Source organism: Carcharodon carcharias, chromosome 11 (assembly GCF_017639515.1).
Source record: "Carcharodon carcharias isolate sCarCar2 chromosome 11, sCarCar2.pri, whole genome shotgun sequence".
NCBI lineage: Eukaryota > Metazoa > Chordata > Chondrichthyes > Lamniformes > Lamnidae > Carcharodon > Carcharodon carcharias.
In genome coordinates this window covers 153,109,525-153,121,282 of record NC_054477.1, presented here as the reverse complement: position 1 = coordinate 153,121,282, position 11,758 = coordinate 153,109,525, and positions in this window count along the sequence as shown.

Sequence of the window (11,758 nt, the reverse complement as noted above, 5' to 3'; positions counted from 1 at the left end):
TGTGATAATCACAAGATCATCTGTTGTAGTGATTTTGGCTGCCGAATAAATATTGGCTCGGACACCCAGGAGAAACTCCCTGCTCTTTTTTAAAAATGCATGGGATTCTTTATGCGGATGTGAGAAGGAAAAACAGCACCTTGGTTTAATAATTCACTGGAAAGACAGCACCTCCAACAGTGCAGTACTCCATTAGATTTTTGTGTTCAAGTACCTGGAATGGAGCTTGAACACACAACCTCAGACTTAAAGGTGATAGTGCTAAGCACTGACTCATTGCAGACTAGTGGTTTGTCTCATGGCTCTTCTCTGCCCATATCTAGGATTTGAATCTTTCTCTTGTATCTAAGTAATCAGAGCCAAACTTCTGTGATCTCTGTTTTGTTTCTCTTTCTTACTAATGCTGTCTCTTCCCCTATTTTCCCAAAATAGTGATTCACTGTTGGAAAAGGCCGGATGCCGGTTACCCGTTCTGCAAGCGACTATTACTCATGCAAAACAGTAAGTGACAAAACACAATTTTGTCACAGGGCGTTATGGCTGGGCATGCTCCATCATGAACACACTTACACAATGTCCACACATGTGCATTCTGAGCAATCTTCCCTGGATTGCAATCAGGAGCAGGTACCTTGGCTGATTTTCCCTTATAGACAAAGGTTTATTGGGTAACTTTACTGCTGCTAATGACAGGCCAGAGATTAGACCAGGGTCTCCCACCTGTATGGCTTAAAACAAGAACATATACAACTGGAAGTGTGATTGGTTACACTGGGTCCCCATTTGGGTGTCAGCTGTTGCTCAGTAGTAGTAATGTTGCCTCTGAGCCAGAAGGTTCGAGTTGCACTCCAAAAAACATGAGCACAAAAATCTCGGCTGACATTCCAGTGCAGTACTGAGGGAGTGCTGCACTGGTGGAGCAGCCAGCTTTCAAATAAGTTGTTAAACCAAGGCCCTGTTTGACCTTTCAGGTATTGTAAATGATCCAGTGGCATTATTTTGAAGAACAAGGAATTTCTCCCTAGTGTCCTGGCCAATATTTGTCCCTCAACAACCATTACTAAAACAGATTACTTTGTCATTATGACCTTGCTATGCACAAATTGGCTGCTGCGTTTCCTAGGTTATAACAGTGGCTACACTGCAAAAATACTTCATTGACTGCGAAATACTAAAGAACATTCTGAAGTCATGATAGGCACGATATTAATGTAAGTTTTTTTCTTCTTTAATGCACTTCAAGTGCCTTTCTGATATCGGAAGTTTGACAGGAGCAGGGAGCTCCAGCCTGAAATATAGCTCCAATTATACCTATAGCCTGAAACAGGCAGGAGCTTAATTGTAACATGTTAGAATTAATCTAATATCATTTAATTATCTACACAATTTTCCAGCTTACATCAGATGTGCAGAGTTTCATTAATTAAACCCATACAAAGTAGATGTCCAGGGTTGTCAGAGGTTGTGTTGAATGTGCAAGTCATTTAAGGAAATGGCTAACAGCATAATTAGGGGTTTGAAGAAGGTTTGTTTAGGCTTATTGTAGGGCTTTTGGGAGTTGTTTTTTGCTTTTGCAGGCCTTGGCGAAGGTCTAGCAAGAGGGCAGATACTGAACCCAATGGTTGCTCCTGCTGCTGAATACTGCCTTACAGGCTCAGAAGAAAATATGCTAGAGTGTTGGCAGCAAGATATCCCTTCAAACAGAACTTACATGGCAAAATATTATGTGTTATGCTGCTGCACTGAAGTATTAACCCGAGTGTCAGTGAGTAGCAGGATTAACGTAAGGATGAAAATAGTGTTGAATTTGGATAAGACCCAATCTCTTCAGCTCTCTTAATGGCTTCCAGTCCTAGGATTTGCTGAGCCATCTCCTCATAGACAATCAAAGGAGAAAAAGGGAAGGGGAGCTTCTAGTCCACAATTACTTTCACACCTCAGCTGGTACAAAACACACATGAGCAAGAATTTGAAAGAGTAGAGGCAGTGTCACCCGAGTGCCAACCTGTGTGAGCCCCTGAACATGCAAGTGTGTGTAAGTAGCTCATCTTGGCATTGCGTGCCTGCATGGTCCTAAATTGCAAGATTTATGCCATTAGAGGCGTTTTTCTGTCCTGGCAACAAAAGTGGGCCCTGCAGCAACATAGGCATGCAAACATGTGTCAGCCAGCTGAAAGGTTGCCTGAGTGCTTTGCATGCCATCTCACTGAAGCAGCACCAAGATAAGGAATGAACTTTTGTTGGCATTCGCCACACAGCTATACACCAAATATAGGAAAGTCTGGGTAATCTTACCTTGGCAATCTTCATGAATCCAAAATATCCTTAGCACACCTGCTCTCTAATTTATGGATGTTGGCACGTGCACTGATCTGCTTAGCCATGTCTATCTGGCATTTTGAGCTGTACCCCTGATAACACAGTGTGCCCCAGCTCCAAGGAGAGCAATCCTTCACTGCAGCACCTCCCGGAGTAATACCTCCAGGACAGTATACTTTGAAATGAGCAGTCCTACTCCTGGCTCTTGTTGCTACCAGCCTGAACTGCTATCAGCAAAGTCTTCAAATGAGCAATGTGTGGCTCACCTGAAGCTGAAGCAGCGATCCTTTGGGAGATAATGGTTGGATGCTTATATCACATGCACACTCAGCCGATTTCTGCACAGTAACCGATCTGCATGGGGAGCAAAAGAGTGTGAAGCCATCTCTCCACGCTACATGTGAGTGATGCTTTGTAATTGGTCGAATCTGCAATGGGTCTGCATTATTAGCCCAACTAAGAGTCAGTAATAATGTGAAATTGGAACTCCTGACAGGTAAAATATACAATCACATCAAGCTTTGAAATTCTAACACTGAAGTGGTATTTTAAATAGTTGTTTGGTAGTACAGAACTTGAGTATTGATGAAAAAAAAGGCATTTTTTTGTCAAAGTTTTTTACCTTACACTCATCAGGACAATTTGCAAGAAAATGCCAATGTCAAGTGACATTGGTATTTTCTTGTTAATTGTCCTGATGAGTGCAAGACAAAAGCTTTGATTAAAAAGTCTCTTCTTTCCAGCAATATTCAAGTGGTATTTTGTTCATTCAAATTGGAGAACTCAAGAAATCAAGTGATCATAACCATATCTTGTACTGCTTTAGAATTATAAAGCAGGTGTGCTCTAATAGTTTTGTTGTATTTTTCTGGAGTAGGATGAGTGGTCTGGCATACTGGACAATCATTGAAATGTTAGGTACATGGAGCATACTTACTGACACAGGACATGGAGAGAGAGAGAAGGCATTTATACTCTGAGTAGATAGCCATGAAGCTGACTTCCATTCCTGTTTTTTGGTTATTCTTCCTTCACACACACCTTGTAACTCTTTCTATCAAATGTAGGCATGGGAATCAACCAGGCAAGCCTAGGATACAATGGAAAGTTTACATTTAAAGGAAAAGGTAGGTATAAGCAGAAATGAGTTTGTGTGTGTAAGTCAGAGGCATTTAAGATCTAACCGCCTGTAAGCCTACAACTGTGTCTGCAAAAAATTGCAAAGAACCTCATTTTGAATTTGTAAGGTCAAATGTGCTTTGTCTGTTTAATGTCTATGGATTACTGTTGCCTTGGTGAATATTTACCTGGGAGTAACTAATTTGGGGATTTGTTTAAAAGTTATTATGGTAGTAATTTGTAGACATGTGCATATGTTTAATTTGTTGTTAAGTTAATAAATGTTTTAATTTAGTTTTAAATAAAAAACCTTTGGAGGCTCGATGACCTTATTCCTGAATTCAGGGCTGCATCTCAAACATATGAATTGAAAATATACGTTGTGACAGTTGTTCAAGTTTCCCTCTAGGATATAAACAACTCAGCCTTTATCAACTGCTGTGTCATAACACAGGAATTGTTAGATTTTTGGATTCTAATGACATCGGGGGATATGGGGATGGTGGAGAAAAATGGTGTGGAGGCAGATGATCGGCTATGATCTGTTTGGATGGCAGGGCAAGCTCGACAGGCCGAATAGCCTACTCCTACTCCTATGTTCCTACATTCCTAAACCTGAGGTGCTTGGGACCTTTGTCAAAGAAGCATAGCAATTTTGATATGTCACAAGATCTGTGCTTGCACCACCTTTGCTTCAGCCAGTCGCTGGACTGTACCATCACATTAAGCCAGCTACTTACCCTGGCCTCTGGAAAAACCCCACCATTAATAAAACAGCCCCGTCTACGGCTCCAATGCTCAGCCCCATCATCGCGGTCAAATGTCAATTGCCTGTGCAGCGATGCATCAAACCAGTGACAAAAGATTTTCATAACTTTCTGTATTTAAAATGAGGGAGTGATGTGAAAGCCCGCAACACTTTTACAAGCTGACTTCCCTTTCTAAAGCAGACAGCCTCATAGATGCAACATAGGTGTCTTTCCATGACATAACATACAGCCTTGTAGTCTACATGTATTGTAATTGATTCCATTCCATTAATATGACCTGACGGTCACTGACCACAATATCCAAGCTGTGTCCTCTTTGTACTGCGGCATGAGTTGGCCCTGCAAATGTTACCAGCATTGCTGACCCCAAGCTGGGAGGCTACAACTATCCACTAACTGGCAATGTCTCAAGTAATTTTAAGGGACTGACTGAGTGAGGGTGTGGTGTCGCTCTGACTGGCACCTGAAAAAGGTCGAAATCATTGGCTCTTTGCCTATGATACCGTTTGGGCAAGCTGTGTCTTGTAAAAGACAAGAGCATTAGAAAAGATTCAACTAATTTGTACTTCCCTTCTGCGCCAAGTGCCTGCAACACCACTCACCGCCACTAAATAGTTCTGAGTAAATGCACATGTTTAAGTTCCACACTTTTAAATCAGGCCCCAACTCCCCACCCCCCCCCCCCCCCCCCGCCCCCCCCCCTTTAAGAGGCAGTAAAATGCCTTCCAGAATTTTCATGGCCAGAATTTTACGTCCTGTGGGTGGACACGTGCCAAACCCACCCGTCCACGAAATAGCGTGAGATGACGTCCCTATGGTCATCGTGCACTCGCACGATACCTCAGCTGGCAGGCAGTTGGTAGTGCGCCCGCCGACAGTTAAGTGGGCAATTAAGCTCACCGAGGGGGCAATTGAAGGCTGTCAATCTAGTGATAGACCCTGTAAACATCACCATGGGGCAATAAGTTTCCCAACCTATTAGTGCCCCATAAGTGCTGATTTTGTTCAGTTAAAATAGGCTCCAATTTATCTAATTGCCATGCTGTGACATACTATTTGCAGCTGCAATAATTGGTTAGCCCTTCAGTCTAAAAATCTGACTCCTCTTTTAAACAAAGGGTCCTCACAAAATATCCAAATGGCAGTACACCAATACTCGCCATTTGTTTCAGCTGGACATAACATTATCTTCCTATTTACTCCTATCAATAGCTGGTTAAATGGGCTCTGATGCTACTTGTCCCTGTAAAGTGCTTGTGGGGCATCAAGGAAATTTGAAACATGAAACTGTAGCTCCACTGGGAGCACTCTTGCCTCTGAGACCCACTCCAAGGATTTGAACACAGTCTAGGCTGACACTGCACTGCAGTACTGAGGGAGTTCTGCACTGTCAGAGGATACATTAAACCAAGGCCACCTTTAGCCTCACAGGTAAGATTTTAAAGATCCCATGGCATTATTTCAAAGGGGACCAAGAGAATTTTCTAGTTGTCCTGGCCAATATTTATCATTAACCAAAGTCATTAAAAACAGATTTTCAACTTAAAATACAGTGAGCTACCACAAATGGTGCTTCATGAACAAATTTCTTCCTCTGTAACTCATCAGGATTCTGAATTGTCCTGCAGCATCATGTCACCAGCATATTTGAAATGGGCATCTCAGGTGTCACCACCCAACTGTCATCCTGAAGCTTTTTATTGTAACCTGGTTATTTTAGGATTCCTCATAAAAAATTGCCATTAGCTATGCATTCATATTACTCTCAAATTTGTTACATAAATCGTTCCCCTATTTAATGATTCCCAGTTCCATGAAGGCCCATATTTTTTGCATATGGATTACAGCCAGGTGACCTCTTGACCAATTGATACTTTAGATTTTTTTTGTATTATTAGAGTTAGCCCTGTCGAAAGAGTAGTGTGGTAGAAGATTAATGCATCATTAAGTCTACCTCTTAAGATCTGGTGTATGAATCCCATGAATTTCAAAGATAAAGTTTATAGGTAATTTATTTAAATATTATAAATCTCATTCCTTTACCCCGAATTGACATTTAAATTAAGATTCTGCCATTTATGGAAATACTTCAGAAGTATTTCATGGAAATATTTGTGAATGTAACCCATTGTTTCAATTGCTTAGTCAAATCTCTTGTTAATATTTTGCTAAATGATTGTATCATGCATGACTTCTGTTCATTACCTGAATACCTGATTCAGGCACTGTTACCCTTAGCTCTATTAACCTATGTATTTTTTTCAAAAATTTAAAGCTCTGCCATTAAGAGATTTTTAGATCATATAGGCTGATATTCCCTTTACACAACATTTCACAATGATCTGGAAATAAATTAGTAAAAGTTACCTGAATGATGCAGCTTAACTCATAAAGTTTTCCAACATGAATTGATTGAATTTTGTCATGGCTAGAGGAAGGCTATATCTCAATCTTTGAAAAGAATTTAAGTCACTTTGTTTCTCCAAACTATTTCAAACCAATCTGCAAAATGATTTTCTTCACAGTGAAGAGTACACTGTCACTAAATTTCACATTAAAGCCCTCATTTTATCAATTACTTAAATTTATTTCAGAGACAGCCTAACTTACAAAGATAAACAAATGAATTCATAGTTAAGAAAATGCATGTTTTTATTTATTCACACTTGGAAATCTAAACTGATGATTGTTTATGGAAAATGTAATTAGTTCGCTATGTTGAATATGTCTTTGCTTGCACAACAGTCTTTCGGTTATAAAATTGTAGAGTCATAAAGGTTGGGATTACCAGCCCCGATGTGGTGGGACCACAGGAAATTCGGTCGCCCAACCAAAAGCCCACCGACTTTCAGCGAGAGTGGACAATCCCAGCAGCGAGCAGGGCCAGAGTATCCCACCCATCATGTCTGTGCCTGTTCTTTGATAAAGCTATCCAATCAGTACCAATTAGATAAATTGGTGTTGGGCTTCGCCGATTTTTTTTTTCCAGAATTGTGTTGGCTCCTCCTATTTGGCTTATACTTCCCATGTTAATTGTACCAAACTCTTGGCTTTTAATGTGGTGACGATTATCTCCCTTTTGAGTATTGACAGATCCATTGGCTGAAGGGGCAATAACCAGTGAGCACAGAATTACTAAAGAACCAAAACTGACACGAGGAAAAATCTTTTACGCAATGAATGGTTAAGATTTGGAATCCATTGCCTGATAGGCCGATGGAAATAGAGTCAATAATAGTCTTAAAATGGCATTTGATAAATAGTTGAAGGAGAAAAAAAATTGCAGGGATACAAGAAAAGAGTGGGGGTATAATAAGGGGTATAGTCTTCAAAAGATCCAGCATAGTCTCAATGGGCTGAATGGCCTCCTTCTGTGCTGTTCTATTCACTGATTCTATGATAGCATTTGCTATTAATAAACATCACTCTCGCAACTAGATGCAATGCCCCAGAAGCAAGAGAGGAAGTTTGATTCTCTTTAATAAAAATCAATGGGCAGAATCGTCCCAGATTTGCACTAAGTGAGGTAGTAGGCGGGTAAAATGATGTACCTGTCGACCGCAATGGCGGCTTTTCACATCGGATCATCCCAAACCAGCCGCATTAATTATGCAATGCCGGGAAACACGCAGTTTCCATGGCAGGTGGGCTCTCAGTCGCCGGCCACACCATCGCCTCGCTGCTTCAGCACGTTGGGTGCCATATTTAAAGTCCAGCCGCGCGCACACCTCTCAAAGCTTCCAGCCCACACCTGCTGCAAAGGAGACTTGCTTGCCCCTTAAAGGTAAAAAGACTGCAGACCCCAGATTCAGCGATGTGTCCCTTGAGTGCCTTTTGGACACAGTGGAGGCTCGCAGTGATGTTCTCTACCCCTGCTCTGGCCACAGGACAGGCAGCAACCTCACTAATGTGGCTTGGGAGGCAGTGGCAGTGGTGGTCAGCGCCAATGCCCTTCAGAAGAGGACAGCCACCCAGTGCCTAAAGAAGAAGAATGATCTCCGTTCCATCAGGGTAAGTCATTCTTCTCATCATTCCCAACTCACACGCTCACAAACCGATCACTGGGGCCCTCATTCACTGCCGGTTCAAGGGACATCACCATTCATTCTCTCACACATATCTTCATTATCCTCACCCCATCCATTGGACCAGCCCCCACCCACACATGCCAAGCATACTTATCATCTAGCCTGGCAGGCATCCTGCTTACACTCCCTTCATCTCTATTCATGCAGGACAAGCTGGCACACAACAAGAGGGAGAGGTCGCAGACCGGTGGAGGAATATCTGAAATCAAGGTCCTCATGGACTTTGGAAACAGAGCCATCCAGCTGGTCAGTGAGGATGTGGACCGGTCCTGTGCTGATGGTGAAGTAGGTGGTGTTCCACTAAGTGACAATCCAGCAGTACAACATTCATCAGCCAACCATGCCATGAGTGATGTGCCCTGTTTCACAGGCCATTGCCATGCACTACTTATCTCTCTTTGCTTTCACAGGCACATCTGGGAAACAGCTGACAGAATCCATGACCCAGGGCCTCCAATCAAGCCCCAAAGAAACCTCTGAAGAGGAATCTGGAGGCACCCTCCTTGAAATCCCATCACAGCGCTCAACCACATCCCCCACCAGTGCAGAGAAGCACACGTCAGTGGGACCTAGCTTTAGAGTAGCCTCAGGATCACAATCTTGTGAGCACATCGCACTGTCTGATCCACAGCAGGTGGTGGCAGAGACTTCCCAGGTCCCCGGCACTTGGAGGACTGCTGAAGGCCAGAAATTTGCTGAGTCCAAGTCAGATGACGAATTTCTGGACTCGGTTATGTCACAGTTGCTGTAGCTGCAAAGGCAAGCTCGGGAACTTCAGGAAGGGATGTCTGCTGCAGTCCTCAGATTGCAAGGCACAATGGAGGAGTCCGTCTACCTTCAGACTGAGGTGATAGTGCCGGCATGCCAACACACCAAGGTCAAAACTGGCAGGATGGCGGCCACCATGGTCCAGAACATCGCTCCTGCACTGCTGTGCAGGCTCAACTCCATCGCTGATGCCATAGTTGGCCTCCAACAGTGTGTATACAAGAGGGGTGTGGGACATTCCAGCTACCTCTTCTGCTCAAGGAGTCAGCCTGGGTCTCTTGGGCACTCATAGGGGGGAGGATCAGCAGGTGTACCTCCTGGGGCCATCCATCCAGCTGACCCTGGGAGGGCCCGACCCATCAGAATCCCCACATCCTGTGACCTCAGCAGCTCCTGTAATTAATATTTATTTTATTTATGACTGAAGGTAAGACTGGTCAGTCACATTTAACCTGCTTTTGGCAAATCCAAGCATTTCAGTTGAACGGTAAAACCCGGATGGATATGAGACAATCTTTTTTTTTTCTACCAACCCTAAATATGTCATTCATGATGAGCGCGGGATTTCCTTTCACAAGTAGGTTCTCAACAGCACTTCCATCACATTGCAAATATTGCCGGGAAGATAAATGGAAACCATGGGGTGGAATTTTACAGCCCTGTCATGGTGGGGGTAGTGCCGTAAATGGCAGAGAGCCGTTCAAAAGTCCGGCAGGACCGTAAAATTCTGCCGGCGTAAAAGTCTGTGTCAAAAGGTGGAAACAGTGAAATAAGGTTTTAAAAAAAGTGTTTTGTGTTGATGAAATTTTATTTATTAATGCTATAGGTAAGTTTATTTTTTGTTCCCAAGGGAACGGTTAGAGACATTTCAAGGGTACCCATGCCCATTGCGATTCAATAGCTTTCTCTCAGGAGGTTCCATGGCTTTTCCAGGGACATCAGAGCTGATGTAACAGCAAAATAAGAGGAATTTCCTTTGGACCCCTGAGAGCTTTGCCAAGTGTGCCCGCTGGACGTAGGGGGTGAGGTAAAAGACTCAGCTCAGTGCCTCACACACAAAGATAAAGGGGGGCATTGCAAATAAAGAATGATCAAATGCCCCAAATAGTACAGAAATCTTGTTTGCATGCTCCAGTGTGGAAAGCATTGGTGCCGTGCACATTCAAACTTCTGCACCTTAACATAACAGTAACAATATAATCCTGGTTGGGATTTTACACTGCCTCCAGGAGCAGGATAGGAGGCAGAAAAAGTGGGGGGCAGTTGGGGGTTGGGGGGGGGTGCGGTGGGGGGAGGCGGGGTTGGGTGTGGGGATGGGAACCGAAAAATTGGAAGGAAGGGCGAGGGTTAACGTGCCTGTCTCCTTCCCACCTCTAAGACATTCCTCTGCACGGGGACACTGCCTGGAGGACACCGTTGTCTCCCTGCAAGCTTAGAGAGCCCTCCTGATCAGGCACCCTCTGGCCCACAGAGGGCCACCCTGATGGCGATAGCCACCCCAGCGGCAACACCCCCACCTTGGCCCCCCCCACCCCCCGCCCCCCTCACCAGGCCCTGGCTGACTGGCGCCGGTGACCACCATCCTCGTTTAGCTTGCTGTCTCAGTGCTTCTTCTCTGGGTTGGGTGCAGTCCCAGCGGTGGCCACCACTCCCAGTCGTGCTGCTGGGCCTGAAGATCTGCCGACCTTCCGATCAGCCAGCAACCTTGGAGGCCGAATCTCGTACTCCAAGGGGATGGGAGCCCTGATGGGAGCCATAAGCTGCCTGACCTGGTAGGGGCTCCCCCAAATGGCCGAGGTGGGTTACTTGGCTCCCCGGCCCAATTTGGAGCTGCTGCTGCCCTGACAAAATCCTGGTTTTTGTTTTGGTTTTCCAGTAAATTAGTTAAGGGGAAGCTGTATTGCTGCTACATTTTGCTGGCATTTTAAGCTTTTCATGCATAACAGCTTTTTTAAGGGACGGCCTAACTGTGCTGAAAGTTTGTTAAATGTTCCCTTCAGTGAAATGATTGGCTTACCAGGTGGATAAATACCTGTCCAGATTGCCAAAGAACCTTAGGAAATAACTCTATAAAGCCTTTCTTTTGCTAAACATGCACTGTCGATTTATGTCTGCTTCTTTACTCCCTTGTCTTAAACCCAAGGGGTCTTTTAGAAACTGAAAGACATTTTGAAGCGTCTTATTTGACAGGGCTTCAAATAATCGCAGGTGTTGATGACCAAGGCAATGTTTTCATATATGGTTGAACCAAAGCCTTGGTGACAAGGTGATGATTATATTGTTCCTTTTGAGTTGACATCCTATCCTTTAACATTAATTGAAAACAGAATCTTGGCTAGAAATTCCTTTCTATTCTCTACATGCATCAACATCAGTTAAACGCGATTCAATAATAATGCTGATTTATTTTAGTAAATGTCACAATTCATTACCGAGCATTCACAAAGTTCCTTCAAGCAGAATTCTTTTCGAGCAGCCCTTTTTTTTTTCTGCTCCTTTGGCTTTTTCCTGGTTGGAAATTTGCCATGGCACCAGAGCAATAGTGAAATAATGGTGAATATCGCTGTTATTGCCACTGAAGTGCCAGGGAATGAAGGCAGGAGGGACTAAATGCACAAGGTTTCACAAGGGTTTGATTTCCTGGGACTTCAGATCTGCTCCAGCGGAGCTATTGCTGGAACTTGCAATGGATCA